This window comes from Macaca mulatta, chromosome 5 (genome assembly GCF_049350105.2).
Source record: "Macaca mulatta isolate MMU2019108-1 chromosome 5, T2T-MMU8v2.0, whole genome shotgun sequence".
Taxonomy (NCBI): Eukaryota; Metazoa; Chordata; class Mammalia; order Primates; family Cercopithecidae; genus Macaca; species Macaca mulatta.
Window position 1 is genome coordinate 37,943,388 of NC_133410.1, and position 6,000 is coordinate 37,949,387.

Below are 6,000 nucleotides of genomic sequence, written 5' to 3' on the forward strand. Positions count from 1 at the left end.
CCATGGGATGGCCTCCTGTCCAGCGCCGGTTCCCACCGTGTGCCCTACCCTCCAGGGACCGGCTTCAGCCACCTGCAACCCAGAGCTGGAATAATAAGGTAAATAATTATTTCACTTGTTTTATTCTTTTTTTTTTTTTTTTGAAACAGAGTCTCGCTCTGTCACCCAGGCTGGAGTGCAGTGGTGCGATCTCGGCTCACTGCAAGCTCCCCATCCCGGGTTCACGCCATTCTACCTCAGCCCCTCAGCCTCCCAAGTAGCTGGGACTACAGGGGCCCGCCACTACACCCGGCTACTTTTTGTGTTTTTAGTGGAGACGGGGTTTCACCGTGTTAGCCAGGGTGATCTCGATCTCCTGACCTCATGATCCACCCGCCTCGGCCTCCCAAAGTGCTGGGGGGCGTGAGCCACCACGCCTGGCCTGTTTTATTCATGTTTCTTAAATGCATGTATAGCTCACATTTATTTCAGTGTTTAATATTAGAAGCGTTTTGGTCTTTATTTAGAAGTTTGATGCTGTTCTTCTGACCAGATATATGCCATGGGAACTTAATTCTTGTTTTTATCTATTAGCCTATGGGAAAATCGGTTTCATTATAGGTTGTTTCACTTAAGGTTGCAGTTTCCAAGAATCTATTGATGACATTAAGTGAGTACTTGCTGTACTTCCATAGATTTCACAGACCTCAATGGCAAGGAAACACAGCACAAGGGCTCGTGCCACGACTTGGAAAGCACAAAGCTGCAGATGCCTTAGCTTCACGGTGAATCTGCCTCTGACCCTAGAGGCCCGCAGACCTGGCTGATAATCAAACTCATCTGCAGGCCCTGTTAGAGAAATACGGACCCCAAGGTCCCACCTCTGGAGATTTTGCTTCGATAGTGAAAAGTGAAGTGGTGCTTATGGAAGCTAAGACGTTTGGGTAAGGTGTGCATGGAGGTGGGAGGGAGGAGGGGACAGATGCAACTTACTGAGCCTTCTAAAATCATTCTCTTCAGAGCTGGTCCTGGCACCCTGTGAACTGTCCATCACCTTTTTTTTTTTTTTTTTTTTTTTTTTGACAAAGTCTCGCTGTGTGGCCCAGGTTGGAGTGCAATGGCGCAATCTCGGCTCACTGCAACCTCCGCCTCTTGGGTTCCAGCAATTCTCCTGCCTCAGCCTCCCAAGTAGCTGGAACTACAGGTGCATATGCCACCATGCCAGGCTACTTTTCTTGTGGTTTTAGTAGAAATGGGGTTTCACCATGTTGGCCAGGCTAGTCTGGAATTCCTGACCTCAAGTGATCTGCCTGCCTCCGCCTTCCGAAGTGCTGAGATTACAAGCCTGAGCTACCGCGCCCGGCCTGTCCATCATCTTTCAAAGCAAGCTTGTTCAACCTGTGGCCCCCCGGCCTAATGCAGCCTAGGATGGCTTGAATGTGGCCCAACACAAATTTGTAAACTTCCTTAGATGTTTTTGTGATTTTTTTTCTTTTTCTTTTTCTTTTCTGTTTTTTTTTTTTTTTTTTTTTTTTTGCTCATCAGCTTTTGTTAGTGACAGTGTATTTTATGTGTGGTCCAAGATAATTCTTCCTCCAATGTGGCCAAGGAAAGCCAAAAAATTGAGCACCCCTGTAAAGTCTCCTGGTATTTCAAGAAATGATGGCCAGGGCCAACTTCTCCAAATTGCTATTGCTGCAATTCCATCACAAACACACACATCCTGCCTCTCCCTTTGCATTCCTATTCTGGTTGGGTTTTTTGTTTGTTTGTTTGCTTTATTTTTTGTTTTGTTTTGTTTTGTTTTTGTTTTTGTTTTGTTTTGTTTGATGGAGTCTTGCTGTGTTGCTCAGGCCGGAGTGCAATGGTGCAACCTCGGCTCACTGCAACCTCTGCTTCCTGGGTTCAAGCAATTCTCTGCCTCAGCCTCCCGAGTAGCTGGAATTATAGGTGTCCGCCACCACGCCTGGCAAATTTTTGTATTCTTAGTAGAGACGGGGTTTCACCATCTTGGCCAGGCTGGTCTTGAACTCCTGACCTTGTGATCCACCCGCCTCAGTCTCCCAAAGTGCTGAGATTACAGGTGTGAGCCACTGCGCCCAGCCTTAATGAAAACTTTTTTTCCCCTCGAGATGGAGTCTTGCTCTGTCGCCCAGGCTGAAGTGCAGTGGCGTAATCTCCGCTCACTGCAACCTCCGCCTCCTAGGTTCAAGCGATTCTCCTGCCTCAGCTTCCCAAGTAGCTGGGATTATAGGCACACACCACCAAGCCCGACTAATTTTTGTATTCTTAGTAGAGGCGGGGTTTCACCATGTTGGCCAGGATCGTCTCAAACTCTTGACCTCGTGATCCCCCCGCCTCAGTTTCCCTAAGTGCTGGGATTACAGGCATGAGCCACCACGCCCGGCCCTGACTGTTTTTAAGTAAGGGACATGAGTGTGTGTGTGTGTCACACAACACACACACACACACACACACACACACCTGTGTCTTCCTCTAAATTACTACATCAGGGCAAATGTTAAATCAGGAGCTGAACCTGTTTATTGGAATCTGGAACTGGTCACTTGGAAACTGGGAGTAGTTGGTCTTCTTTTTGTGTTCTAGAACGGAGTCAATTATACTTCCACTCATCTCCCATGCAGACAGTTCAGGTGAGAAATTAAATCAATCCACTCCACCCCGAGTTCATAGGAAGCTCCTTAAATCCTAAGCATAGCTTTCCATTTAAAAAATAAGTCTTTATTTCTGCCCAACTGGAGAACAGGCTTATAACTATAAGCCTGAGATATCATTTGAAAAATCAAATACTAACTAAATAATATTCTTAAAACAATAGCAACCCTTGTCATTATTATTATTATTTATTTATTTATTTTTTGAGACAGAGTCTCGATTTGTCACCCAGGCTGGAGTGCAGTGGCATGATCTCAGCTCACTGCAACCTCCACCTCCCGAGTTCAAGCGATTCTCCTGCTTCAGCCTCTCAAGTAGCTGTGACTGCAGGCGCCCACCATGCCTGGCTAATTTTTTTGTACTTTCAGTCGAGACGGGTTTTCGCCACGTTGACCAGTCTGTTCTCGAACTCCTAACCTCAGGTGATCCACCCGCCTCGGCCTCCCAAAGTGCTGGGATTATAGCCTGGCTCCTTGTCATTAAGTCTGTCTCTCTTTTTGACATCTTTGTGCCTAAGCGTACAGGCTTCAGAACAGACTGCCTTTGTCCACATTCCTGTTTTATTCCTTACCATTATGTCCCCCTTGCAAGCTATTTAAGCTCTTTGAGCTTCAGTTACCTGGTCTGTAGGGCTGTTAGGATTGGATGAAATTGTGTTTGTAAAATACCTAGTGCAACATTTGAAATTTGCTCAACAAATCAGTTAATATTTTCACTATGTTACTATTCATACTTTCAGAATGAATGAGAAGGACATGCAAATGAGAAAAAAAAAGAGAGACATTATCAAACACTGTGAATAGGAAGACCGACAAAGATCATTTAGGAAGTAAGTTGATAGTGTTTATCAAAATTTAATCCGTACATATCTAATTTCTAGGAACCTGTTGCAGATAGATCCAAACTAATTTTACTGGGCAACAACTGTCAGGTTCTCTTGATAAAATTCAGCTGACTGCCGTGACTAGAGGTAGATGATACAACCATACAACCTTAACACGAAGAGCCACACACCTCAACTGTGGGCTCCTGATTAGGCCACTTCAAATACTAACTGCCTCTAGGGTGTAGAGATGAAAGATAAACTATCATACACACTACTAATGCTCATGGTAGATATGCTCAATTGGGTACCTCTTTCTTTTTTTTCTTTTTCTTTCTTTCTTTCTTTCTTTTTTTTTTTTTTTTTTTTTTTAAGACACAGTCTCACTCTGCCGCCCAGGCTGGAGTGCAGTGGTGCGATCTTGGCTCACTACAGCCTCTGCCTCCTTGGTTCAAGCGAGTCTCCTGCCTCAGCCTCCCAAGTAGCTGGGATTACAGGTGCGCACCACTGTGCCTGGCTAATTTTTGTATTTGTAGTAGAGGTGGGGTTTCACCATGTTGGCCAGGCTGGTCTCGAACTCCTGACTCAAGTGATCTGCCTGCCTCGGCCTCCCAAAGTGCTGGGAATACAGGCATGAGCCATCATGCCCGGTCAAACTACTCTTTCTAAATATGCCTTCGTCCGGGAGGAAAAAAATCATTTTCCTTCTACGCTTTTAAGTTCTCAGCTGAGGCTCTGACAGGTGAACAGGAAAGAAACAACAGAGGTTTATCAACATGTGTATACACATGGGAAAAATTCAGGGATGAGTATCCCAAACAGGCGGCTAGAACTTGGACTTAAATAGCACCTTTTTAAAAAAAACAATAAATTTCAAAGACATAACAAGACAAAGCAGAAAAACTTTGAGTTTCTAGGGCAGCAAATTGTGGACAGGTAAATATATGGAAGGTCAGCACCAGTCAGTAAAATTTGTTATATGAATCTTCTGATGCTGTCTTTTCACTGATAAGGGTCTAGGATTATCAGCGATTAATTGTTGTACAAATTTGTATCCTGCTTTTAGGCAAATAGGGAAAAGGATGACAGCTTTCCATGTATCTTCTTCTTCTTCTCAGTTGTCTTTAGCTCAAAAGAATCCTTATGCCCAAGCGGTATATTTTGGGGTGGCAAATGCTGCTATCCTTTACCTTCCTGTACCGCACAGTCTAGAAAACTAAAAATTACATTCCCTAGCTTCTCTTGCAGCTGAGATTTGGAGGGAGAATTCGGTCCCACCAAAGTCACATCAGATAATTTCCAAAATATTCCCCCCCCCTTTTTTTTTTTTTTGGATAAAGGCTAAGGTGAAGGACGTGCTTAGTGTGAGGTCCAGATGGGCTACTGTTAATAACTGAGGCCCAGGATCTGGCCAGCTTACCTGCCCCCAGTCAGGGCAGCACAGGACTGGCAGTGGCCTTCCCTACTGGGACTGGGGAGTTGGGGCTGAGCTGGTAACATTTAGGGAGGGCCTGTAGAGGCTGAGGAACATCGGTGTTTTTTGCAGACAGCTCACTCCCAGGAGGAAGAAAGGGAAACCCTGGGCTGAGCACACCTAGAATTTTTCCCAGGTTTGCCTGCCAGGTTAAACTACCTCTTTCCTCTCCCAGCCACTGCAGAAAGTCAGAGAGGCCAGGGTGTTACAACTGCACATAGGGGAGAATCACCAAGGAGGGTGAAAGAGTTTAGTTACATATGTTGGCAGGAAGTCTGGTGAAAAGGGACAAAAAGAACTGTCACAATTTACTGTATATACTCCTGTTTAAAATTAATTTTTATAAAAATCCTGTATTCATGTACAATTTGTATAGTTAAAATAGAAAGAAAAAGAAACCTACCACTTTGGTGTAGGATGGAGTAGCCTACAGCACATCAAATATCCTGCCAAGAAAAACTGGAAAATCTAGATTACGGTAATTTAAAAAGAAAAAAAAATCTTTTAAATGCATCAGAGGGCTGGGTGAAGCAAAAAGGATTAGAAGAGGCTCCACTCTGGAGAAGGGAAAACTGCAGAGAGGTGAGCTGTTAACTAGCAGCCACTTATCCCGTGGGGGGCCCTCATCCTGCCACTGGGCAGAGGAAAAGTCACTTCCTGGGATAGCCCCATCTAAGGCCAGCTTTCCTCTTTTATTCTTCATCACAACAGTCTCAGGGTTTGCGCTGCAATTTGTCATTAAACGTCAACTTCATTGCATTTTTATTTGTCTCTCTGTGTATACTGTAACCTTCATGTGGGCAGAAAGAGTCTGTCCATCTTGTTCATTGTTGCATTCCCAGGCCTGGTATACGGTAGATGCTTAGTAATATGTGTTGGGTTGCATTGGAATGAATGCAATGGAATATGAACAGCGAAAGCTTTCCAACTCAGATTTCCTGGATTCTAAAGGCCCCTTGTCTCCCCGGAGGCTCTGTTCCCTTAAGGCTTTGTCAATAGGGCCAAACCTAAGCTCCTTCTGATAGAATGGCATCCTCTGAGTCCTGCT